The following is a 27,903-nucleotide window of genomic DNA, read 5'->3' on the forward strand; positions in this document are numbered from 1 at the left end:
CTTAAATCCCGCACCGCGACCCATGTGACAGCGCAGACAAAGGCCGCGGAAGGAGCGCTCAGATGGGAGCTGACAGTCACCGTCCCCGCACCGGGGTTCCCCCCCAACCCCGCCTCTCCAGGTGAGCTAGGGCCTTCCCCCGGCGGGGGCTGGCTCAGGCCGGGGCGCGCCGGCGGGAGAAGAGGCACCGCCGAGAGGGTGCGGGCGGCGGCGGGCGGCGCTTCCGCAGCGCGGCGGGAAGCGGACCGCAGGGCCGCAGTCTTCTCGGTGCGGTGGCGGACCGGAGCTGCGGGAGCATGAGCCCCGGAGGCGCGAGGCGGGTGCGAGGAAAAGACCGACCCCCGAGGCTTCCGCATCAGACGGGGTAGGAGCTTAGTGCTTGTTCCGCGGGGTGACTCGCCTGCCCCGCGCCGTGACTCGCCTGCCCCGCGCCTGTCCCTTCCATCCCGGCAGCGGCCGCCAGCACGCTATGGGGACCGCGGCCCATGGGAGCGCATCGAGCGCCTAGGTGCTCAGCCTGCCGCAACGGGACCACGGTGGATGCCGGCCCCACAGGTCAGCCCCGATCAGTCCAATCGTTATAACTGATCTAAATACCATGTTTCCCAAAGTTCGGGAGAGGAGGCTGGACGCTCGACCGCTGCCTGATGCAGCCCCCAGGGGAAGTTTTGATCCGGCCTCTGAAATGGTCATAGAGGCTTTGTTAGGGCACGTCATTTAGGGACATAAAAATGAAGGAGTTTACACCTCAAAAGCTGATTACTTTGCATCTTCATAATCAAACACAGGTAATTAAGTGGCAACAGGTGGTTCAATAATGATGTTCTGTTTAAAAACAGTAGAAGATAATGGTGTCAAATTAGACATATGTTCTTTATGAGGGAAGGACCTTGTTCACCTTCAGACAGTGATTGTGCCTCACTGCCAGACTTGGATACCTCAGCAGTTTATGTACCCAGAAAGATGAAGGTGTGATTATCGCATAATAAGCTTACTCATGCTAGCTCTGCTCTTGCTGGCACATGCCCAGCAGTTACTATGTGATGACATAAACTTCTCTGCAACAACCCAGGTGCAACTCCTCTGCGGCCAGGGGCCTCCTTGCAGCATGTGCTGCTATACCTACACCACTGACCCACACTGGGTAGGTAGAAAGAGAATTAGACTGCAGCTTCAGCTCGGTGTACTCTGTCCCCTCAGCTGTGGCTGCCTAGCACCAGATGTGCAGCAGTCCCGAGCAACTCCTGCACAAGGTGCCCCTTGTCCATTCTCATGGTGACAGAGATGGAGAGGCTGGTCCCCCTGCCCCTTCCTTGCTTTGAATGCTTAACAGCAGCTGTCATGGTGACGAAGAGGCTGTCAAATGGGTTTGTGGTGGGGATGTTTGTTGAGCAACAATTTCCCACTCACACCTGCAGTGTAATTTCAGGTCCTAATTGCAGTTGAGGTACTTTTTGGTTTTCTTTTAGGTTTTCAGAACAGGCTGCTCCTGTTTAGTGTCAGCAATGCAGAACCACTTGTGGTTGGATGAACACTAGCCCTGGCTTTCCCTGCTGCAGCAGCATTGCTGGAGCCATGGCTCTATGGGATCCTTTATCAGAAAGCTCAGAGGTAGCTGGACGCTGAAATGAACATTTCTCCATCCCTGTCTGTGCAGGGGAAGTGAATTCTGTCAGCATGTACTGCTGCTTCTAGAGAAGCTGCCATTTATGGAATTGCAGCTGGTGTTGATGAGACATCGCTGTGAGGAAGTTCACACAGATAAGATTCCTCCTTAGCCTGACTAATGCTACTCTCACCCTCCTTGGGGTCTTTTGAGCTGTTCCTGAGGACCATGGTCACACTGTTCTCTAGAAGTAGCTCCTTGCCTCGATCAATTGAGTACTGCAGAATTTGGAGCAGATGCCTCATTAGTGAGGAGGGACTCACTCACTAGTGCAGGTGTGATTCATCGCTTTGGAGAGCACTTCAGAGATCAGGGCATGAAACGGCTTGACTAACGGAGGCAGTAACAATGCCGACAGGGACCATGCTACAGAACTGAGCAACGACACAGCAGTGCCAGTTGGAAAAACTGTGAAATGGGACAGAGCAAGAGCACAAACCAGAAACCTGTCTGTCTGCAACACTCGTGTTTGGGTTTCATCTGGGAAAAAATCCCAGCTGTTCACAGAATCTGGAGCACATCCTCCTCACAAATCTTTTTGGATTTGTGAGGGGCGGGGAATACCCAAACCACCACAATATCCTTTCCTAGACAAATTAATCTTAGGATCACTGTGGCTCTGTAGCATCCACTGCATACTAAAGAGCTAGCTCTTCTGGAGCCAAGTGCCAGGAAGAACAGTGCCCTGCTGCAGAGAGAGCCATGTAATTCCAACACGGCTGAGCAGTGAGACGCGTAGGGACATCTCTCCAGAGAAAGTGTGGCTCCTCTCTCATCTAGCAGCACAAAAGAGGACAGGCCTGAATCCTCAAGACACGAAGAATATATTGTGTAATGTGCATGCTTGCTGCTTCCAGAGACAGAGCAAAGCTAACAGCAGCCGTGTGCTTCAGCCAGAGGCCGAGCTGGTGGGGAGCTGCACTTCCCTCCCCAGACCAGGGGCATCCTGGAGCAAGTGAGTAGCCTGGGGCCAGTGGGGGAGGTGGATCCAATTCCAGCGTGCAGTGACAAACACAGCACTGCCTGCAAGTGTAAAATCCTGTCTTTCCTTAAGAGTGCTATCAAAAAGCACACACATGAACATCTGGAGGGAAGGGTTCAGTCAATTATTTTTGGCTTCACTTGTCTAGAGAAAAAACATTAATCAAAATGAGAATACTGTTAAAACAGGGGCTGTACTTCTGGATCTCCAAAGGCTGTATTTCAGGCTCAGTTAAAGATGACAGCCTAGGAAAGGAATTTGAGTGAAATGGGTGAGTGCTGCCCATGAGAAAACTACATCTGCAGCAAGCTGTTGATGGGAAAGCACAAAATGTCCATGATGCTTTGCAACACTTCTCTTGGTACTAGTTCCTTAGTCTTTATTATTTCTTTCACCTGCATTTGCAAGACCATAGTCTTCTAGGGTAAGCATGGTATCACACAAACAATTTGCCAAAGCATAGTAAAATCTAAGCTGGAGTAGGCTGAGAATCAGGACACTAATCAGGAATCTGTCCCATAACAACAGATGAACTGTCTGGCCCTCATTTTATGGCCTTTCCCTTTACTATCTCTCCAGCTTTTAAAGGGTTTCGGAAGCATGTCATGCTTCAGGAGACATAAAGATGCCAAGTATCAGTCTTCTGGCATATTGTATTTGGACAGGCATGTGTCTGCCTGCAGAGGAAGCACAAGCACAGACAGCTGGAGATTCTGGTTTGCATGAAGACTTGGTACTGCTCTTCAAGTTTTATCTCCACGGGAGACGAATAATCCCCACAGCATACAAAGGCATTATTGTTCTGGCTGTAAATCCTCCGTGCTCCAAATCCACCCTGGTTTTTGCTAGCATCCTAGATTGCAAACAGGGAGAACTTCCCTTTGTATTTGTCAGTGAAGGACAGGCAGAATGGATTGAAGCCATGTCACATAGCACTGCTGGGGGGGAAAGGCTGCAGTTCGATTACTGCCATAAGCCTACAGGAATGGGAAACGAGGAGGGAAGAGCAATTGGAACAAGCAGTCCAACAAGAGAAAACAGATGACCCACGGGGGGAAAACACAGCTGGAGAAAAGCAAGACGACAGAGAGATAAGAGAGGGAAGAAATGTGAAGGGACAAAGGTGAAGCTCTCTATACAACAGAATGTAAACATGCAGGGCTTGCCAGAGGGCCAGGCTGTGCCCATAGAACTGGCAGTGGGAAAAAACAGACAAGAGCAGTCGTTGGTGTGGAAGAGGGAAAGTTTTTCCAAAGTGAACCAACAAGTCTTTTCAGTATGATGCTCTGTTGGGAGAGATCTCAGCTTGAGTCTACAGCTCCATGTTGTTGGCATGTCAGAGGCCAGTCAGAGCAAGAGACCACATTTTGCACAAGATGATGCCTCAAGCCTTTCTTAGCTCATTAAACCAAATAATATGAAAGAAGCTGCAAGAGAAACAGCTACTCAATGGGACAGGTACAACTGAGCACCTTGAGCTAGCCTGCATAGCCTAGCTTTAGCCAGAGTCCCGAGAAGAGACTCAACGTTCCCTACTCCAGGCATGTAACAAAAGCTATTTTCCTGGAATTACTCCTCACCCAACCTTTCTCCCACACACCCCTGTTTGAGTCTCAGCTCTCCAGTTCACACGGGAGGGATGCAAATAATTAAGCTGATATGGCTGGCTCAGCTTTGCAGTTTCAGTGCCCACGGCTGGCAAATATCACCTCTTTTGTATCAGATATCTCTGTTGCCAAACTGCAATCAGCTTCACAGGCACAGCTATGTAGAGGGCACTGCTGTGCAGGCGGAGGTGAGCCACAAGGCAGGAAGCACATTAAAGTGGAGATCTCAGTTCTAGGAAAAAAAGTACTCTGAAAGTCACGGAAGCGAAAGTGCTGTGGTTCTGACAGTGACAGTGTCCCCTCCTTCCGTTTGACACAGTCTCAAGGCCTAAAATGACAACGTCCCACATAGTAAACAGCAAAGGGATGCTCATTTGGTTGGCTCCTCTCGACCTTACCTTGAGAGAAGTGTTTAATATTGGAAGGAAAAAAATAAATAATTTAATAATTTTCCCCTTGCAGATGACCTGATCTCTTCTAGATAAGGGCAAAGCCCATGAAGATGTTTTGCAGTCACAGCAGAGGATGTGATGGAGTAATCTCTTTCTGAAACATGATCTGCACTGCAGGATTGCAGCTGCTTTCAGGCTCTTCAGCTGTATTTAAGAGGGTCCTCAATTACCAGGTGAAAAGCCTGGTTGTTGTTTTCCCCACCCCCCAATCCCCCCCGACTAGGAAAATGTAATACTTGCAAGTTTTTGGGGAAAAAAATTACTAGCTGCCTAAAGAATTAGTTCAGGGACTGAGAGGGAAAAAAAGCAGCACTGAAGGCCAGACATTTGCAGTCTGGGTCAGAAGTAGTTTGGGGACAAGGCTGAACAAATTGCTAATGCTTGCTCATTGCCTGTCAGCCTGATCTCTAGCCAGTATCCTGGAAAAGAAAACCTCTCAGGTTTATTTTGGGAGAAGGTTACTTTCCAATGGGACAAGTGTTAGGATGTGTCAAGATTATGACACATCAGCCCTCGTATTTTCTTTCTGCCACTACTGATGCGCTTGGGAAATCAGAGTAAAAGTAGCTGCTGCTTTCTCTCCTTTGACTCTTTCACCACCAGCAACTATAACATGAACTACCATCACGCAACAACTCAGCTACACAACACGAACTGGGCTATACAACAAACAGAGAAGAGTGTGAAATGACCACAGGCAGCTAAAATTCATTTGGGATGGGCTGGAGTGAATCACTCATTATCTCCACAGCAGCTGTCCTCTCTCTATATAGAGCTGCTCTCACTCAAATATTGTATTTAACAAACAGTGATACTGGCAGGTAACCATCACAGCTCTGGTAGAAGACAGGTCCAGGGAGAAAGAGGGTTTGGCACATCTGGATTGTAACCAGAAAGGATGCAGTATGAACTGCAAAATCTGGTCATATTTCTTTTAGCAGCCAGTAGTCCCTTCATGTGAAAAATTATAGCCCAAGTAGTGACACAAGAGAAGAGAGTGAGGAAATGTGACCAGTGGATGAAGGACATCTTGTTTCATTAGCAGAGCTGCTCAAAACTCCTGGGCAAGCATGTGGAGTTAGCAGGCTAGCAGGGGGAGAGGGGGCAAGATGCTGCTACCAGTGTCAGTGGCACAGGCACAGGAAACTAAACAAAGCCACTGAGGATTCCTGAGGATATTTTCTCTTTTTTTTTTTAGGTTTTGGGTTGTTGGTTGTTTTGTTTTCCCCCAAGAATTAAATAAAAGGCTTGAAGTCCTGAACAGATTACATTCAATTACTCCTCAATATCAGATAAAGTCGTTTGTCAGTTCTAGAGGTAAGTTAGTTGCAATGTACTAAAGAGTGTGAACGTCAGAGAAAGATGGCAATTTGCTGATGCATCTGAAGCAGTGTCAGAGGAAAGGGGATGATCCTTGATCATCTGCAATCAGTTACAATTTTCATAACATGCTTCACACACACACCCCCCCTTATTATTAATTAGCTAAAACGCCTCTCCTTTTCATCCTTTTCTGTGATTTTCCGGGATATCCACATCGAGGAAACTAGTTCCCATTCCCAGGAGCTCTCAACTCTTTCCCAGCTGAGAAAACCCTAACGTGGCCATTCCCTGCATTTCCTGTTGCCGCTTTCCCAGGTGATTCAGAGCTGCAAGCAAAGCTCCTAGAAGACATTCTCCAGACTCTGCTACCTGCATCACTTCGAGCTGCACAGGACAGCAGGTCACACTCTTTCTAACAATACCAACCGTTTAAAAACGTACATTGCCTGAGCTCAGACACTGGAAACATTGTTCATTTCTAATGGCTTTGTGCACGAACAACACGAGGACTAACGACAGACTAGGCAGTGCAAACAGTTCTCCCTGACGCTTCAGCTCTAAAGGACTCAAGTGTGGATAAGGCTGTTATGTAAGACAGGCTTTTGGATATCACTGAAGTGCTTTACAGTTAAGATGGAACATTAATAAAAGATTTAAACTGAAAACCTCCAGCTATTAGAAGGATTAGGACTTTGCAGTGGGCTTGGGGAATACATGCAATGTCAAAGCCATCTTTTTGGCTGTGATCAAAGGCAGAGAAGGTTCTGGCAGAAAGAGCATCTCGGGGGGAGGGGAATAAATTTGGAGTGTCACATAGCGATAACAATAAATTCTACCAACAGCAGCAACAACTCGTGCAGAGACTGCGGTCCGCAGCGGCAGAAGACAAGAAAGCAGGGGTGCAGCACGGCGCCTGCCTGGCAGCAGCCTGCCCTCTGGCAGCAGCTGTCCCCGCGAGAGGGGAGAAGCATCTGCTCGCCCACCGCCCGCGCCCGGGCCAGCTTTCCTGCCAAGGGCTGGAGAACAGAGCTCACGCTCCGTGCCTTTGTCACTCAGTGGCGACCTCAGCTCCTTACGGCTGAGCACTGGCCAAGAGGAATTAGCAGGAAGGCTCACGGGGTTTATTAGATTTATTTCCTGGTGATTGATTCTTCTGTTCCAAAGCGGCCTCTTCAAGGAAGTGCTCTAAAGGTATTCCTTTGCGAGCCCAGGCCCCTTCCCTCTGATTCTCACGGGAACAATTACTCTGATAGTTTCGTTCTGTTCTACAGAAACATCATTTTGTAACACACTGTAACAGGGCAAGTAGCACTGTCCGCATTTCCAATCACCGTCCTATGAGGCAGCCTCCTTTTGGACAGACCTGGGGACTGATCCCCTCTGCCAACGTGCCACTCTGCATGCCTTCTGCTGCAGAGACCCTGCCTGGAGCCTGTACCCTTCCCAGACATAACCCCTGGCAGCTGTAACTGAGCAGTTGGGTTGCCCAGGATCAGAACAGGGACATGGCAAAAGCTTTCAGTCTGTTAAGCAAAGACAGCTGGAAATGTGTCATTAATAAGGAATAACTTTTTAAGCAGTTTGGGTGCAGAGAGATTAAGGAATGCCATATGGTACCAGGAGGAAAAAAGATGCTAGTAAGCATAACTTGAACGGAAAATAAGTTACCAAGAGGCCCAGAGGAATTGATGCAGAAGGCAATTGAGAAAATACTCCGGTGTGTGTATGCTGGAAATCCATGTTTATCTAAAAGCCACATGTGTCAGTAAAAAAGGAAGACAATCAGAAGTTTTATTTTTCTTAACACTCTATTTTGATGCATTTGAAATGTTTAGGAGGTTCCAGAACAATTCTGGCAGTGAAAACCCTTTAGAAATTTATATACATGCTGAGATAGTGCACTTCACTTAACAATGAGATGTGAAGATGGGAGAGGGTTAGGCAAAAATGAAAAAGGAAAGTGGATGATGTACCTGGCTCATTCTTACCTTTTCAAAGGTTACTAAGGAGTGTCTCTCCTGAGATTTTTTCCTGAAAATTCACTTACGGTCTGTCCTCCCATTAGGGAATTGTTTTTCCCTCAGAATTTTCAAGACTTATAAAAGGTTAAAGAACCAATCTATGGCAGTTATCCAGTCCAGGATTAAGTGCAAGTCAGATCTAAACACACCAAACTCACAAAATGCAGTATGCAAGAGATCTGAGATGAAAGCATGTTAAGCTGAAAGGTAAAATCATGGGGGATCACACACACTGTGACAGCCAGGGAGCACTGAGGAAACATTTGGCACATGAGAGAAGACACAAGAAAGGTCATGGATTATCCACACAAATTTTGCAAGTAGCAGCGGAGCTCACACGACACAAAGATCCCTGCACACTGCTCGGTGGTAAGTGAATAGCTACCAGCTTGACAGACAGTGAAACGTTCATTCAGCTGGGCAATGGCACACAAGTGAACACAACGCTAGAAGCAGTCTTATGTGGAAAAAAAAAACAACAAAGCACAACAGAGAGCAAGATACACCCAGGTAACATTGTGAGATTACAGCATCACCGTTGGAGGATTATAGAGACTGGATGTGTGAGTCAATAGGAGAGCAAAGAACAGCTCAAGGCAGTGCCTAGGAGAGTTCACTGCGCCTACGGCACGGCGAGCCCCAGGCAGAGCAAAGGGCAGCACACTGTGGAAGGCTGGTACAACACGGACTGCAAAGAACAGCTCGATGCTGATTGTCCACCTGAAAGATGCCAGCCTCATCGTGAAGATTTTGCAATGCAGGAAAGACTTACTGGTCTCTGGATTCCCAGCTAAATAGAAGAGACAACAAATGAAGAAAAAAAAAAACAACAAACTAACATGATGCTTTCTCAGTGGTACTGACACTATTCTGTCACTATAGATCACTTTCAGCCTCCATTATCCTCACTCCAGCAATGCAGGAGAAACCAGTATGAAAGTAAGTGATCAGCCAACAGCCAATGCTGTTGGCAAAACTGTATTGTCAGGTGCTAACATGTTTTAAAACATCAGATAATCTGTATCTGCAGGGCAAGGCATACCCAGCAGGTAGTCAGCTGGATACACAAGCTCATGCCTTTGGCAAAAGGAGCACTGGTGACTTAGGGAAAACACTGAACCAAACATTCATAAAGGATTATTAATACCACATAAGGCAACCCAGAACACTGGCTGAAACAACAGAAGACTTTAAAAAACAGACTTCCCAAGTATTTGTCTACTTCCTTTTTGTGTTAACGTAGCACAAGGTTAATATATCTTCTGCAGCAAAATCCCCACATTTTCAGCAGAAAGACAAGAGGAAACATTTAAGAAGTGCCTTTTTACATTCAATTCATTTTCTTATCCTTCCGAAAAATGAGCAGATAGATCCAATTTTTTTTTACAGTCAAAAGAAATGTGAAAAGGAAACTTGCCTATACCATTGCTGTAATATTACTGAAGCTCTTAGGCTAGCCAGTGTCCACTGGGTCATAAGTCTGTGTCCTCTTCTACCTAACAGACTTCATACGATTTTCTTAATGACATTCCAAAGTTCATTAACATTTCAATTTACTGTCCCTGGCTCCAGAGCTTGGGGATTACTGACAAAGGTTGCAAAAAACCAGACAGCTATGAGCAAGATATATTAGACTAAATGTTTCTGCAATGCTGTCACTGTACTTACAACTAAAATTCACCACACTTAGATAAAATAGAGCTTCTCACCATGCAGACGACGTGTTTAACAAATAAAGAGAACTGGAATCCTTTTAGTGGAAATAATGATGTTAGAGGGACTGCGGGTTTGAAATAACAGAGATAAGGACAGAACTAAACTCTAAAGCTGCACTCTGTAGTCTCTGGATCCACTATCTTCATAAGCATGACACAATACACATTTATGATTAAAATGCATAGCTCTAGCAAGCATTTGTGGGAGGCTGTGGACATAGGAGGGTGTCCTGGAAGATAGGCTTTTGTGGAGGAACACACAATACATTTCCAACTCCAGGGACAAGACCAAGCCTGAGCAAGTAGCTTGCTTGGTAGAAGTTATAATAAGCTTAAATAACTTAATCTAGATATAGTACCCCCAAGTGATCTTAGCACACCCTAACAGCAGCAGAGAACCCTTCAGAGAATGATGAGCTTCAGCACACCAGTTATAGATATTTATTAGATCCAGGTATCATGGAATGATTCCTTTGTTAATTTTGGTGATGATTTGACTTGGATAAAAGTGTGAGATATTGAGCATTTAATAGTTTAGTCTCCTGGCCACAGGAGCTCTGTGGAAGCCCAGCAGACACACATGGTGGCTAAGCAGCTGAAATTCTGACTGTTACTGCATGTTATGCAAGCAGAGTCTTTACACAGCACCCTGCAGTGATTTCTGCTGGCAGGAGAGCCTGAAGATGGCAATAGAAAGCAATACTTGTCCATTACAATAGCAGTAGGGTGAATGGTACACATGTTCAAACCAGATGTCAGTGCTAAAGTCTGCTGATTACCCAGACAACCTCATCTCTCAGCCTGTGGTATTGTCTCACTCCCAGGTAGAGGTGGGGAATATGACAGCTTTCCCAGTTATTCCCCACAGTCCAGTGCTATTCCTGGAAGCACAGACTGATTGTAATTTGTGAATTCCCACTTGCAGTAGAAACACTGATCTGGAACACTGCATCCTGTATCCCTCAGAACAGCAGGTCTTTTCTGGGCCCTCCTGTGACCCAAGAGCCAGGAGGGTAGAATGGGAGGAATCATCAGCAAGAAAGGCCTAAATGAAGAAATTAAATACATTTCCCTTGGAAGGAGGCTTACTGGAGTGTAAGGAAAACAAGCCCCATTCCTTCTCCCTGTGCACACACGCACCCAGAGGCTTTTGCAAAGCCACAGGAATGGAAATAATTTTGTTTGAATCCATCAAGCATTAAAATCCCCCCACTGAGGGATTGAAGTGAAAAATGAGATGGAGACAGGAATTAGAAGCTCACTGCCTGGGCTGTCAAAAGGGATTTTCCCCAGATAGAAAACAAGCAATTGGAAATGCAGGGAGGTAAATCCTCTCACTCTGGCATGTATGAATATTCTTGGTTTCCCCTCATGGCCCTCTCAGTTTTTGTTTGATGGAGCCAAATCTGGCTCTCTGCTCTCCTTGGGATCCCCTTCTGGGAGTCTGCTCAAGAATATCACAAGCCTGGGGCAAGGGGCAGGTAGTGAGGCACATGGGGGAGCCAGCCACACTACATACACTGGACCCAGGGGTGCCCAAGGTGCCAAAGAGAAGAAAAGGCAGATACTGAAAGGGTAAGCCAGCAGGTCCAAGAACATTTTATTCACTATCTGAAATTGCTGAAGAAAGATCCAAGAGCAAGGCTGACGTTATAGTTATAATCCCTGCACACATCCTAGTCTACCACTCACAAACTATCACACTCCATGTCCCTGAAGTATGGTCTCTTTCCCTCAGTACCAACACAAAGATGTCTGCACCAGCTACATTTTGTCAACGTTTCAGAGGCTTATTTGCGGCCATAAGAAACAGAGGTCTACTTTGTCCAAAAGGAAACAGATTCAGGAGAATCCTGTGGCAGCTAGGGAGAGCCAGGGCTGCTGTGCAGAGGCCACCTCCAGCCCAGACCACAAATGGAGGTAAGGTAAATCTCACTCATAAATCTCTGCAGTCTTATAACTGGTTTTGGAATAAAAAATATCACAGCATTGTTTGGTTTATGCAGGGTAGACCTCCCCTTCAGCTGGCTGCCAAAACTGAATGCAAGAAATATTTATAGTGCAGCTTCTGCATGAAGACAACAAAGACACTCCAGTGTAAGAAAGGTCAGTGCAGCTCTACGGCACAGTGCTGCACGACAGCCAAAACCCAAAGAAATCAAGAGATCTACCTAATGGCCCTAGCAATGTGCTCAGCAAGCTCTACACCAGTCCTTTATTGCAGAGCCAGCTGCCTGCTTAGTGAAGAAAGGATAGGAAGAAAGGAGAGAGAAGACAAAGAGAAGATGAAGAGCCCAACATGCAGCATCTATCTATGGGAAGAAGCAAAAGAAAGACAAGAGGCAAGGAGGCATCTAACCACAGCCCAGTTCTACACACACAAATTGGTTTAAGAATAGGGCAGGGCTAGAGCAAGACTAAGGTATTCCTGCATCCTGGGTGCCATGTGGCTTTGAATTCGAAAGTCAGTTAAGAGAACAGATAACCTAAAGAAGCAAAGTCTATCATAAAATTCAGTAATTTTAATATATACTAACACACTTCAAGATAAAGAACACAGTTTCCTGGATACAAAGATGTCTGTGTTCAGAGTAAATATTTCCTTTGAGGCATGCTGTCCTCTGTTGTGCCGTAATAAGCTTTCCCTGTCGATTCTGAGACTCTCTGTGGTAATAACACTACCGTGGAGGTGGGTGTTCCACAGTCCACAGATCACATTGTGCTTAGACCCAGGGGGTGGTCATTATCTCAGTTTTGTATGGAGGTCAGAGAAGTACCTCAAGATGAAATGAGTCCACAGCAAGATCAGAAAACCACCTACAGTTTTAGAGTGATAGTGTTAGCTTACATATAAGGAGAAATCTCAGGAGGTTTAAAGCAGGATTTGCTGGCAGCATAAAGACTGTTTGAAATAGCCCATCAAAAGAGGCCTCATCTTAAAGGCAAGCCAGGTATAAACATGGGACCGAGACAAAGAAAAGGGTAAGGTGATAATGCTACGGCCATGGCTCAGGAAGAACCAACAACTCAGCTTAGGGCAGCAGCAATTTGTTTTGCTTACACTGATGATATCCGCAGTTGTCCTCCTGTTCTGTGAGGAGTTGATGAGTTAGGCAACAGTCTAAGCCAGGATCAGAGTGCCCAGACAGCTGAGCAAAAGGGCCTGGGAGAAGGGGCGGCTGAAATCAGATGGGGGCTATGTGGCTCTAGGGACAATATTGGGGTGGGGGTTAATCCGTATCTCAGAAGTATTTATGTGCCATTCCCAATCCTGTCCCACTCTCCTGCTGAAGGAGTGCTGCTGCACTGAACCTTAATGGTCTGGTTATAAATAGCTTCTCCCTGCAGGCTCCTCAAAGGAGCCACTGAGGCGAATGAGTCATCTCTGGCCAGCTCCGTGGCCCCCCCTAAACTGACTGCGTCAGGTTGGGGAGCATGGCTGCCAGAAGGCAGGTGCACACACTGTTTCTCTCTCAAAGGGGCAGGTGGCCTTGGTGACAGGGACACTAAACCAGAACTAGTCTCTACTCATTGCTTCATTACTCACATCACTTTGGGAGGAGAAATAACGTAAAATCCACCAGGAGTGCTCAGAAATCAACAGCGGCCCCTTCCATTCACACTGGGGTAGCCATGCCACCCAGATTCCCAACTGGGAGGCTTCTAAGCCCGCTAAGTGGTTTGTTATGGAAATGAGCTGAGCAGATCTCAGAAAACAAACCTCTCAGAATAAGTACAAAGAACCTCTTCACCAAGATTAGGTGATGGCTGTGCAGTGAATGGGACACTGCAACAAGCAGGTGATTGACCAATGCTTCACCTATAGGTGAGCTGGGGGGTACCACGCACAGCTCTACTTCCTGGGAGGGGAAGATGAGCATTTTAGCAAGAACAAGCTGGAGTTAGATTTGCTTACTCCATTTTCGAGGGAAATTCACCCAGGGTGTCCACGTCCTCCTTCCAAACTAGACAATGCAGAGCTTGACAGACAGATGTGTCCTTGCCTAGTCCTGTTCCCCCTTGTGATGTTCCTGAAGCTTGCATAGGAATTTTAGGTGCTTAAAGTAAAACAAATTCTAGTGATTATTTGCTCTGGGCTCATGTTGCCTTTATTCAGTGAGGCAAATGGAGCTCTCCTGAACATGTCCTTTCTTGAAGACTAAGGCAAAACCCATAGGATGTTTAATGAAGCATTAGGATAAGCTCCTATATAAGTAAAGCACAAGATCTAGCTGAGACAAGACACATCAGTCTGCTCTTGGGACAAGTGCTTATGCTGGGGGAAATATTTAAACCAATACTGACTTAAAAGGAGAGAAAGAGTATCAGGTATGGAGGAACATGCAAAGGTCAATGCTCAAAAACACAAGGCAGAGTCGGGAAGGGCAGTATTACTGTTACAAAGGAAAGGCAAGATACTTGAGACTGGAATTGAGGAACTCTTCCAGAGGCACATTTCTCTCAAGTTAAGAGTTCAATGATAATGTGATCAAAATGATTCTATGTGTGCTACATACACTCAGCTCAAGAGCTCTGGCCCAAGCATGGGTGAGAGAGAGCGCTGTGGGACAGGCAAGACAGGCCGATAAAAGCTACCTCATGCTCAGCTGAAACCTCTGTGTTGCAGCACTCTTGAGAACGTGGTGAGGACTGATGCAGATCCACACACACAGGAACAATCAAGGCACTGTTCCCTCGTCCGTCAGCATTCAGGCAGTGCTGACAAGAGCAGTGCTTGGGCAAGAGGCAGTGTTCCCCAGCTGCAGGCCGACTGCTTCTCTGCAGGTCAGCCCTGGCTCTGCTTGTGTGATGTTTTGCTTTCAGGGGCCATGCTGCCATGCCAGGTGGTGACAAGGGCCTGGGCAGGTTTGTTCTGACTGGCAGAGGTGATATTGACCTTGTCACAGTAGAGGCAGAGGAATGATGCAACTTTACATTGAGCTGCAATTTTCATTTTCCCTCCAGTTTTTATGTTCACCATCAAATCAACAAAGTACATTCTATTAGAAAGGTTAAGTGACTTTGTTCTGACAGACTTCTAAATCTAGTCTGCTTCAGATTTTGTAAGGTTCATCAGTTGCAGCCTCAACATTTCATTTCTTTTTTTCCTAAACAAGGAAAAAAACCTAATCTTTGAAAAGCTCCCTGTCTTGCGTTCTGCTTCTCAATACTTAGGAAAGTTATTTATACTAGAGCCTGGCACCCAGAGAAGGACAATTCCCTTTTCTCCTATCTCCTCTAACCTCTCCTCCCTTTCCTCATTATTCCCTGTCTTCTAACAAGGACAAGAAGAAGAGTATCTTTTAACATGGTATAGGCTCAGATGTAACAAACGCTGGCTTCAGAATCATAGAATCAACCAGGTTGGAAGAGACCTCCAAGATCATCCAGTCCAACCTAGCACCCAGCCCTATCCAGTCAAACAGACCATGGCACTAAGTGCCTCATCCAGTCTTTTCTTGAAGACCCCCAGGGACGGTGCCTCCAACACCTCCCTGGGCAGCCCATTCCAATGGGAAATCACTCTCTCTGTGAAGAACTTCCTCCTAATATCCAGCCTAGACCTACCCTGGCACAACTTGAGACTGTGTCCCCTTGTTCTATTGCTGGTTGCCTGGGAGAAGAGGCCACCCCCCACCTGGCTACAATGTACTTTCAGGTAGCTGTAGACAGTAATAAGATCACCCCTGAGGCCTCCTCTTCTCCAGGCTAAACAACCCCAGCCTCCCTCAGCCTCTCCCCATAGGGTTTGTGTTCCAGCCCTTCACCAGCTTTTCTCTTGCAGTGTTCGCATATCAGTGGGTAACAACAGAAGACACTCACCTCTTCCCTTTTCACTGCTTCCAATAGTCCCCCACAGAAGGGGCAGGCTGATCACCACCTTTGTCTCATCTCTGAATTTTGCTCTTAGAAAAGATCCAGCCACACTGGATGGCTATTAGGCCAGGCATGGAGCCAGCTTTACAAAGGCTGCACCAGCTGCAGACTAACTGTGTCTCAGGGATGTGTATGGGCGTACCTGAGTGATGTCCCTGCTCCTGTACTGTTCCATGGCTAGGAAAGTTGCAAAAGACAGCCCCTTGGTAACCATGCCAAACCTCTATCTTCCTTTAATGGTGTGGAGAAGGATAGGTCAGCTCCTGGGATGTCTTAATGCTCTAGGATCTTTTGATCCCATTAAGAAATATATCAATTGAGAAACATAACACTTTGTTCCTTTGTTGTATCTGAATCTCAGTGCAGGTTATTCTAATCACAGCTTTAGTCCGATTACTTCCACTTAGATGCAGACACAGTAGTCAGTACAAGACCCAGGACACAGAGAAGTATCTCTCCTAGACGGTATGAAATGCAAATTTCTTTTGCTCATTTGCCAAAGGTGCAGTTCCACTGTTTTCCTGAGATGTGGCCAGTTGTGACAGTTTGTGTGTTACCCACCCCCCCACTCCTACGAAATCACCCAGACTAGACTCAGCCAGCTGGAAGTTAAGGAATGAAGCTTTATATGTGCAGCTTAGCACAATATGCAAACAGGTACTTGCGATATATACTACTATATACAGAAGTATACAAGTTAGAAAGTAAGACAGAAACACAACAGCCCTCCCAGAAGACCAGAGTCCCCAGGAGGGGCTCCCAACCACGCTTCCATCTCCTTTCCACCCCCCCTACCATATTCCGAGATTTGCCTTATGTGCAAGGTGAGTTTGGAGGATTGGCCAGGGGGGTTAGAAAGCAGAAGGATTAGTTACACAGAAAGCAGGCCAGGGAGACAAGTACAGGCACCCCGAGACACACAGCAACTGTGGAATCTATGTTTTGTGGTTTTGTTTTGACGCATCTCACAAGCCTAAGAGTGCAGTAGACATCACCACTCTTTCCTTTTCAGAGCCTATCATCTAACTCTTCTCACTAAAATATTCCAGCTAGCCTCAAGCTAGCACACCAGTGTTACCAGAGGGACTGGGGAAGGAGCACCAGTAGCAAAGGCTACATTCCAACTATTCCACAACAAAGAGGATGGGTGGTTCCCATTTTAAGAAGTACAACATACACTTTTATTGATGAGAAAGAAAAAAATACTGAAAAGAAAGTGAGGTACTTGGGAGGCAAGAGCCTTAAGTGAGGACTGAGGTTCTGGTGGAAGCAGGGCAAATACTGACCAAATACAATTTTCTGCTTAAAGTGTCTGCAAAGGCAAACACATCCCAAAACAGGTTTCAGAACATGAAAAAAACCACAGCAACAAGAATAACTCTGCCAACAGGTGTCCTAATTGTCTCAAGATGTAAGGCACCCCTCTTTGTTATTGCACACCAGCAAACATGGAAATGAAACATACTGAAACCAATGAAAATTAAATAGGCTACTGCCAGGGAAAGAGGAGAACTTTAACAGAGCTTTTGAAGCCATGCAGCTGCTAGGGCCTGGGACAGCCTGCTCTTTGCAATTACCAGAACCCCAAATGGGAGACAGCAAGTGTCTCTGAAAGTAATTCTTTTGGTTGAAAGTGCTGTTCAAGATCCTGTCTACATCCATTCTCACCTGAGACCAGGTACGTCTCCAACAGACAGGTCTGTTCCCTCACATCTACGACATTCTTTGGCTACTCTGAGCAGGGAATTCCAGCTCCTAAAGACAAAACGTGAAGAAGCAGTTAGCCCATGTGCACCCGTGGCCTCCATTAAAATTGTGAGTGGGTTCTCTGTCTTTTGGGACTAGGACTGTTGGAAGCATAAGAAATTCTCCAGAGAAGCTGACATTTTCAAGGCCCTCAGGGCTGCCTGCCAAACTCTCCAGAGATTCTTACAGGCTTGCCTTTAATAATTATCCCAGGGGAAGGGATTTCAGTGGGGCTCACGCTAAGGGGGTAACCCTCAGGTTGTGTGGCTTCTCAGGTCAGCCCATGAAGAGCCTGGTATACAGAAGTGAACAGAGATCACCAAATGTTAATCATGAGGATCATCCCCTCGCAACAGAGAAAAAATCCATGCTAGCCAAGTTCCAAATTTGACACTGCACTCAAAAACTGACAGAGGAAATAATTTACTGAAAACTTAAAGGAATAGGGGAAACAGCTAAAAAAAAAAAAAAAAAAAAAAATCAGCCCCTAAGCAGGTTCAGGCAAGAACAATGCAGGACTCATAGCTAAACTCCTATTTTCTTTCTCGCATCTTTCTGCCACTGTTTTTTACCTCCATTCTGATACGCCGATCCACTTTGCTTTCCATTCTGCCTATTCTACGCATTAAGCAGAGGATGCTGTGATTATGCAGTGGGATTTTTCTTAAATTACCAAGTGGCATGATGAAATTGTGTGTCAATAGAATAAAAATTCTCCTAGTGAAAGAATAAGTCAAGCACAGGCAGTCAGTTGCTGATGCCCAGTGACACATCCAGTGACTTGGCCATGCTGTACAGGAAAAGCCATGGTGGAGGCGCACAGTCACCCCACTCAGTCACAAGCAGGATTTTAGATAAGGACAGGAACACAGCATTCATGCCTGTCATTGCTGCTGGGCAGAAAAAAAACCATTCCTTTTAGGCTGTCCAGACACTTTAGTTTCCCTTAGGATCCAGTTTAAAAAAAAAACTTGAAACCGATTATTCCGCTATGGACAGGAATATGAAGGAAGTCACCATACGCACAGGATCAATATTCCTGCTGGAAGCATCTATCAGTCACCATCATCTGGCCTGTGGGACAAAAACACCTCAGATACTGTGCACTCGACCATCAGAACTGCCCATCTCACCCACAGTGCTTAGCTCCTGTTCAGCAAGATCAGCTGTGTAATAAAAGGGGATTTCTTCTGCAGCTAATTACTCTTTTTTTTTGGAGGGGGTATTGTACCTTCAACTTTTCCCAATGGTAAGGGTCCAAAAATCTGAAGAGACCACAATGTGGTCATGAGAATTACTTGTGCTTGATAGGAGATTCAATTGCTTTGCAGACCCTTCAGCAGGTCCCCTCCAATGCTGCTTTTGTACCCATCTTTCACTGCTTTTGTTATACAGTATCAAAAAAAAAAAACAAAAACAAAAACTGTAGATGCTCATCTGAGTCTAGTGCCAGTGCACTGAACAAGAAGTGGCTCTGTCCCAAGGGAGGAGTGGGTAAAGAAGAGCATTGAGAGAGAGACAGAGGAGCACAGGGAAGAAAATAAAGGCCAAGCAATAGCTGAAAAGAAAAATGCCTTCTTTTTTTATCTTCTGTGTGCCTTCTCTTGCTCCTTTCTCTCACGCTCAAAATTGCCCCTGGGAGTGGGGGGGCAGCAGTATGCATCGCTGTGGCTTGAAACTGAAACCGAGTCCAAACCTGACTTCCTCCATGTCTAGCTCTGGAAGAGAACGGGCAGAAGGTAAGAGCATCCCTGAGGAAACAAGGCTTCTCTGGCAGAGCTGCTGCAGCAGCAGAGCTATTAATAACTGTTTGCAATCTTTTAATCATTCTGCTAAATTTTCCATCGTGTTCCTGCAAACCCCATAGTGTGTCAGTGCAGCTGCCTCCTCCTGCCTGCCTCCCCGTGTTCGTGCATGTGAGTGAGGGGGAACATCAGGAACATGCTCGGATCTGAGGGCTGCTGCAGCCATAGAGGGAAAACGATTTTGACAAGTGACTTCTAAAATCTTCCCTATTCCAAAGAAAGCAGCCCTATTAGTTACATCTATAACCACACTTTCACCTGTTTTTCCTCTCCAGCAAATCCCACTTCAATCCAGATACCAAACTTTTCCTTGTGAAAGTATCACATTTGGGCTTGGGACCTGCCTACTAACAGGCCACTGTCTCCTGTGGCAGGACAGCACTGCAGGGGCAGTCAGCTAGCATCATCATTCTAGCAAATACAGAGATATTCTCAGCAAGAGAACACCTTTGTCAGCTTTATCCGACCCACTACAGAATTGGTAGCCACGAGGGATGCAACACAAATAACATGCATTGCTTTTCAGCAGGTTCAGTTGATCACAACATGCGTCAGGGGCCAGCTCCAGTCTTCACTCCAAGAAACAATGTCAGGATGAAGCAGACCAGCGTGTGTTCAGTTAACAGTCATGTTTCCCTCTTCATGTGGCCCGACGACATGCATTATTGTCCAAGCTAGGGTACGACAAAGCTACCGTCTAATGTCATGGTGGGAGATCGCTTAAACCCCAGCCTGTTCCCTCCCCCAGCTCAAACTCTCATCTTCTTCCTAATTATAATAGCATTTTAAATTACCACGGTTTAAAAAAAGATGCCAGCTTATATAATATTCTTATTGCTTATTAATGATTCCAAGGGGCGAGCAAGCTGCCTTGCACTCTGGGAGTTATGCAAAGTGGCGGCTGAGCCGTACCTTGCTGGCCCTCCGCCAGTTCCTTGTCGGGAAAATGATGCCCGAGGATTAACCATCTAACAACAGATGGGAAGGTTTGTGGCTGAGTGACAGCCCTGCCGCACACTCTGCAACAAGGAGACGCGACAGGCGTCACATTTCCAGGGATTTGCCTTGGGCACGTTTCAGAGGCAGAAGACTTGAGGGCGAAGTGACTTGAACCACCCCGCAAGTGTGATAATCCCCAAGCCGGCGCAGCCCGAGGAGAGCGAGGTGGTGTTCGTGAATAATGATAAAGAAAACATCCGCCCGGCCGCGCCGACGGCTAGGGAGGCACTCTGCTCGGAGAGCAAGTCCTTCGGTCACTTAGTCTGCCTGTCCCCTAAACATCTCCTCCTAACACTGTAATGACTGAAAGGCGATGAAGAACTGAACCTGAGCCTGAGGACGTGTCTCTCGATCTTCTGTGTCACTGTGGTGTCTTTCTGTTGGAGGAGACGGGATAGAGTAGGAGGCAACGTGAATGGGAGCAGCAGCTCTGTATCCACGATTTGAAGTGCTGCACTCTTACTGAAAAATGAGCTTCAATATTAGGTGACACCATCAGTCTCTGATACCGAAACTAATACAAGACTCATTAAATTGCTTGCCCCCACACTTACAGAGAAACACCCTGCACCCTGCCAGAACCCCAAAATAAAAGAGCTCATATGTGTAATTTAAGTAAAATAAATAAAAATAATTTGAAATGATTTTGTTAATGTCTGTGATCTGACTCACAGATTTTGCTCTCACAACACTGGTAACATGACAGAGACACAACAGCGACAGCACACGCTTGCTGGAGCAGAAGCTCCATCTGTTTAGCTCTGCACACACAGATCTTGAGAGCTGCTGGTGAGTGCATGTGTTAGGTGAACTAAGAAATGCTCAAAATCGTCATCTAAATCCTGCATTTTACCCAAAACCAGTTGATAACTGTTACTTAAACAGCTGCCCCTCTGTGTGTCACGACCAGCTCTGAGGGAGCTGTGCATTGGCTAAGAGGCTGGGGAGAGGAAAGGGGTCAGAGTTGATACAGGTTTCATCAGCCCATATTGTGGAGACAAACCACAGGTAGAGAATTCCCCATGTCAGCATAATTAGAGATAAACGAGGATGTCACATAGACTGTGCTGGGGAAGGAACAGTGCTGGGTGCACCATGGTCCCTTGCCAGCCCTGCTATTTTGTCATCAGTGCCCATGCTGCTATTTTACCTTGAGAAGTCCCTTCGGTGCCCATTACAGTTTCAACAGAGAAGATCCATGCTGTGCAAAAGCACTGCCTCCTGTGGCACTACAGGATGAAAAACTTGCTACCTCCACACATCCTACACAGGGAGGAAAAACAACCAAAGCACACCTAACTGCCTCCAGCTTAGTTCCTGAGCCACAAGGAGGTACTAGCTTTAAGCTACACACATTCCACCACTGGCTTCTTGATGTGTTTCACATTCTGTCTCCACACCACCTTGCTATATGAAAGAGCGGTACTTGGCTTGGCACGGAGACACGGACGGCTCAGGGTGTTGACATACAACAGGCATATGCTGAAAGGAAAGATGGAAAATGAAACCAGATGCCACCAGTACTGAGAGACAGAAGAAACCAGATCTGATCCTTTAGATGACTTGAATGGAAGCTGCTCATGTTCAGAGGCAGTTAGAACCAATTCAGCTCTAAGTCACTAATGTTACAGCAGTATAAACATGATCTTTCAAGCATCACCAGGTATGAACAGGAACAGAGAAGGGTCACATAGCAACAACTGCTTGAGTTCCAACAGGAGCACTATGGAATTTTACTGAGATGGCCTGAGGGACATGCCCTGGAGTCAGTTGTCCCCAGATCATCTGACTATGGCAGATGCCATCAAGCACTGAAAAAAAGTCCCTAGGTGCATCACCAGGAGCTTTAGCTTGGGACCAACCAGCTGAAGTTCTGCACCTAAATATTTTGACGATTTTTAATTAACAACAGAAACTGGAGGGGCAGTTAGGAATTCCAGGTCTCAGGCTAACTGTTCTAATAATCTTATGTAACTGAAAGTGCTCTGCCCTTGCAAAAAATCTTTTTTCTTTTTCTTTTTCCACCTTAGTTCAAATATCTCAACGTGGTCTCCACTGATGGCAAACTCCACTGTCTGTGCTTACCCTCCAGTGACATAGTCCTTACTAAAGAGTCAGGGCTTGGGTGTGGTTTTATTCCAAAAGCTTCCTTCCCGGTTAGGCAAGCTCAAGGCTTTGTTCTGTTGTTGCTGTCGCTATTGTTGTTAGCTTCTAGTCTTTCTCACATTTCCTTTTGGTTTACCTGTTGTTGCTCCACAGATTTCCGGAAATTTACTGAGGAAAAGTCTTGTAGCTTCATCAGTGACAACCACCTTCACAAATTGCATCTTCTGGCTAAGTGCTGTCCAGCACAGAACAGAACCAAGTCCTGTCTCACTGGTGCTCTGAGGTCTGTTCTGTCTAGACCCCCTGATCTCAAGTGACGGCTGGGAAATAAGATTTGCTGAGGTTATTCCTAAGTTTATGGCAATGTTTGCCATAACACCCCAGAATGCTGTACACTTCCCTAAAGGTAGCAAGAAGTTAAAATCTTGTTAATGCTGCTGGATTCTTTGTGAAGGAGCAATTTTCCAATCATACATAATTAAGAGTAATTACTCTTTATCTTCAGAGACCCAGATCAACGAATGCATCTTAACATCTCTGTTAAGGAGTCATTAAATATCGGGGGTTTATCCAGATTCCATAGTAACTTCAGTCTGTGTTCCCTTAAGCAGAAAGGAAAGAGGACAGAGAATCCTGAACTATCCAAATGAGTATTACAGGTTTTGCCTTAATTTCATGAGCTCATCTGGAAGCAGCTGTTTGCTCCTGCAGCAGCTTGCTGCAGATGAAACATGTGCTGCCTCACACAGAGAAGCAGCTTTACTGTATTGGATAATTAACAGCATTCAAATTCACATTTTACTCATTTTTAACATGCATCTATTTGCAATTATTCCCATTAAAGACATAGAGAAAATGAAGCTTGAAAGTTTAGGGCCAGTTTCTCACTTGGGACCACATCTTTTTGCACTGCTCTTGTCCCATGCTGGTGGCTCCAGTCTTCCAAAGTAGCTTCCAATTTTCAGTATCTTAATGAAAGCTCAACTTACAGCACTTGGGAGTGCCTCTTAGAGCACTCTGTCACTGATAATCTGAACTGAAATATCCTGCTCTTGACTATTAAAAAACACAAAGAAAAGTGAATTTACTATTTTAATCTTCATTGGGTAATCTAAGATCACACTGCAAGACTCTGATAGGGGCAGAAACAGAATTTGCTTCAAACATGTGCTTTTGCAAGACAAATGTTCCACGTGGTAGGATGACAGCAAAGATGAGGGCAATGCTGCAGGCAGTGTGTGTGCCACAGACCAGCAATCTCTGGCCCATGACAGCCTGGGTGCCCAGAAAGCTTACAATTAGTGACTTCATGTTAAGGTGATAACAAAGGGCAGCTTTTATTCCTACATATACTGACCAGAGGGATCCTGAGCTCAAAACTGTGGGAGCAGAGAGAGAAAATTGGGGAGTAAAAAGGAAGGACCCAAATGGAGAAGGGAAATGTTCCAAATGTTAAATGAAAGCATCTGCATGAAAGGCTCCAGGCCAATGTGTTCACAGAACGCACTCTTCTGTCTGAGTGACCTTGTGAAGATAAACTGAACAAAAAGCTTCAGGCAACATCAGAGAGGATTTAAGAAGCAGTTTTAATTTTAGCCAGATTGTTTTGTATTTTTGACTGCAGGGTCATCTGGGGACGCAATGAGCACACAGTGGAACAAAATGCCGTTGTCACCCCTACTCTAATACTCTACCTGGTGGCAAATTCAGTTCCGTGCTTCTAGGGGGAAGCAAGAATCACGATATTGGCTATGTGGGAAAGATCGAAATGTGGCATCGGAAGGATGTAGCACATACTAATTTTACTTCAGAATGTACTAATTTGGCTACCTTACACATGATCATAGAATCATAGAATCAACCAGGTTGGAAGAGACCTCCAAGATCACCCAGTCCAACCTAGCACCCAGCCCTATCCAGTCAAACAGACCATGGCACTAAGTGCCCCATCCAGTCTTTTCTTGAAGACCCCCAGGGACGGTGCCTCCACCACCTCCCTGGGCAGCCCATTCCAATGCCAATCACTCTCTCTGTGAAGAACTTCTTCCTAATATCCAGCCTATACCTACCCTGGCACAACTTGAGACTGTGTCCCCTTGTTCTATTGCTGGTTACCTGGGAGAAGGGCCACCCCCCACCTGGCTACAATGCCCCTTCAGGTAGTTGTAGACAGTAATAAGATCACCCCTGAGCCTCCTCTTCTCCAGGCTAAACAGGCCCAGCTCCCTCAGCCTCTCCTCATAGGATTTGTGCTCCAGGCCCCTCACCAGCTTTGTTGCCCTTCTCTGGACACCTTCCAGCACCTCAACATCTCTCTTGAATTGAGGGGCCCAGAACTGGACACAGTACTCAAGGTGTGGCCTGACCAGTGCTGAGTACAGGGGAAGAATAACCTCCCTTGTCCTACTGGCCACACTGTTCCTGATGCAGGCCAGGATGCCATTGGCTCTCTTGGCCACCTGGGCACACTGCTGGCTCATCTTCAGCCTACTATCTATCAGTACCCCCCAGGTCCCTTTCCTCCTGGCTGCTCTCCAGCCACTCAGTCCCCAGCCTATAGCGCTGCTTGGGGTTGTTGTGGCCAAGTGCAGGGTTCTGCACTTTGGCCTTGTTAAATCTCATCCCATTGGCCTCTGCCCACCATCCAGCCTGTCCAGGTCCCTCTGCAGGGCTCTCCTACCTTCCAACAGCTCCACACCTGCTCCTAGCTTGGTGTCATCTGCAAACTTACTGATGCTGGACTCAATTCCCCTCGTCCAGATCATCAATAAAGATATTGAACAGGACTGGGCCCAGCACTGATCCTTGGGGAACACCACTAGTGACTGGCTGCCAGCTGGATGTGGCACCATTCACCACCACTCTCTGAGCTCTGCCATCCAGCCAGTTCGTGATCCAGCACAGAGTGAATCTGTCCAAACCATGAGCTGCCAGCTTGGCTAGGAGCTTCTTGTGGCAGACAGTGTCAAAGGCTTTGCTGAAGTCCAGGTAGACTACATCCACAGCCTTCCCCACATTCACCAGGCAGGTAACCTGATCATAAAAGGAGATCAGGTTGGTGAGGCAGGACCTGCCCTTCCTAAACCCATGCTGGCTGGGCCTGATCCCTTGGCTATCCTGTAGGTGCTTTGTGATGGCACCCAAGATTACCTGTTCCATGACCTTGCCTGGCACTGAGGTCAGGCTCCCAGGTCTGATCAAGACACAAGCCCTACACCCAAACACAGCATGCACTCATGTGCTGGATCCCTCTACTAGCATTGCGCCCCCACTCTGTGTCTCCAGACAGACAGCTATCCACAAACTTCTGCTCTTCCTCCACCTCAGTTTCCCCATCTCTAAAGGCAACTAAGTACGACAGGTCTCTCTCACAACACTGCAGTGGGAGGTCCCTTTGCACCGTGTCTCTCCTAATCAGCCTTCTTGGCTGAAAACAGAGGCCTTCACTATGCACAGAGCCCAGCCCGTGGCAGGCACAGTGCACACGTCCTATTAGATTACAGGGCAGAGTGCACTCACTGCACTCTGCTCGTCAGAGACCTGGCCCTGCCTCTCTGCAAAGAGAAGGGAACGAGGGAAGGCATAAATGGAAGCAACCCAAGCAGCCCAGGACATTCCAAGCCCAGCTGGAAGGCAGCATGGGGAGTGCCACAAGAAAGGCTTAGCAGGCACACTGGAAGGCTAAGCTAGGAGTTCACTCCACAAAGAAAATCCATGAGTATCTTCACGGACCTGATCTGGTTAAAAAAAAAGAGTGCTAAGAGCTTATCACCTAGGTGCTCATCATATCGACCAATGGAACAGATGACAGCTAGGTCCCAGTTTGGACACTAAAACACAAAGCAGTACGGCAAAGATCAGTGGAATGCACTCTCATCCAGAAAACGCTTCTGCATACATCAGCTTCAGATGCTGATAAACTTCCCCAGTCTCTTTAATCACAACACAAAACAAAAGGTCTCCTATAAAGCCCACAAAAGAGCTTGTGCATTTTCTCCCCAGCAGCACATATTCTGCAGCTCCCAGAAAAACTCAGTAAAGTGATCCCGGGTAAGGGAGAGAGGAGTTAACAGAGAAAAGGGAGAGTGCAGCAGAGCAGGCATCTCTTTCAGAGGGCAGAAGTTTATCACCCAGGACAGGATTTCTCCTGCCTTTATCATTGTTTTCTTTGTCTAGAATGAAGGTCATTAAAGAAGTTTCCACTCTGAATTAGCAATGAATTCCCACTTAGTTTAGAGCGCCTCAGCACTCCCATGTGATTTGGCTCCAGGGACCTCCGTGCACGTGCTTCTCCCCCTGACCTCTACACCGTCCCGACAGGTTCTTTGTCCCATCTCACCTTCAGATGCACACCTCCTATCTTCTCCTTTACACCCCCATTCCTCTCGCCTTAGTCTCTTCCCGTGCTGGACCTTCTCGGCTCACTACTTGCTTCCTCAGCTCACCTGTCAGAGATCGCAGTTTTGAGAAGCACCAGAAATAAGTGGCTGTGTTCCACAATTTGCTAGGCAGTTTTCACTTGTCAGTCAGTATACATCTCGAATCAGCCCGTAGCCGGAGCCTGAGGAGCTATAAACGCTGGAGCAGAGTTTTTTAAGTTAGGGAGGCAGAAAGCCCGTCGAGGAGCTGGCACGGGACGCTCCGCTAAAGCCCGCCAGCCACGGCGGACAGCCTCCGCACCGCGTTTCTCCTCATCCGCCTCTCCAGACCTCTGACTCCGGGAGCGGAAGGCATGGTGCAAGCACAGGACGGCCCATCTCCTTCACTGACACTTTGTGGCGCTGTTGTGTGAAGTGGTGGTAAGTTTAGTAAGAGATGAACCCCGTTATACTCTAGCCGAGTCCTCAGAGATGAGAGGGGCTGCGGCCAGCTGGACTTCTCCCTTCATAGGGACACCACTTGGGGTGAGTGGTTAGGGATCTGACAGCAGCTGCACAAACAGCCCAGTTTTGCTCTAAGTTCGGTTGCGTGTCAGCAGACAGGTGCACGAACAACACAGGGCATTTACACTTGCAACATCGACACGGATTCTCGACGTCTGCCGACGACAGGGAGTGAACTGCAGCAATGCCCCTGCAGCTTTAAGAGAATGCAGCCGGAGTGACTCGCGTTATACACCCCGGACAAGACCCCCTCGGCAGCAATAAGGACACTGCTTACCGAACGGGTATCCCTGCTGGGTAGGGCGAGGAAGACAAACGCCTTAAAGCGTCCTCAGGGTTTGTCCAATTCTCATTCACACCTTGGGTCAAAAGGGCCAAAACTGCTACCTCCGTTTCTATTGCTTGAAGCGAGTGTGGGTGGACTGCAGCCACACCGCTGCTGGGCTTCTGGTTGCACAATCTTTTCTTCACGACCTTTCAAACCTGATGCCTTCTGTCGTGAATAGCTAACTGCTGTGACAAGCGAGACAAAGGCATTCCAGGGCCACACCTGGCCTCAGCCAGCACCGCGGTTCTGATCTCATTACAAACAGGGACAGCTGGGCCTTCACTCAGCAGCAGCGTCTGCCTCAGGTCTGGATGCTTATCACCGAGTTCTGCTTTCCTACTTCCAGCCTTTGTGCTTCCAACGGGCACCAGACAAAGCAGGCTTAGGCGTCCT

The 27,903-nt window shown here is 46.9% G+C and overlaps 1 long non-coding RNA gene across 1 annotated transcript; it reads left to right on the forward strand.

Annotated features, from left to right (window-relative positions):
- The first annotated feature begins 3,689 nt into the window (after nucleotides 1–3,689).
- Nucleotides 3,690–7,196, forward strand: LOC135188867 (uncharacterized). Its single transcript, XR_010307876.1, has 2 exons — nucleotides 3,690–6,024; nucleotides 6,346–7,196. It is a non-coding gene; the product is annotated as an uncharacterized LOC135188867 (long non-coding RNA).
- Nucleotides 7,197–27,903: the final 20,707 nt, after the last annotated feature.

Source organism: Pogoniulus pusillus, chromosome 30 (assembly GCF_015220805.1).
Source record: "Pogoniulus pusillus isolate bPogPus1 chromosome 30, bPogPus1.pri, whole genome shotgun sequence".
In the NCBI taxonomy this organism is placed as follows: Eukaryota; Metazoa; Chordata; class Aves; order Piciformes; family Lybiidae; genus Pogoniulus; species Pogoniulus pusillus.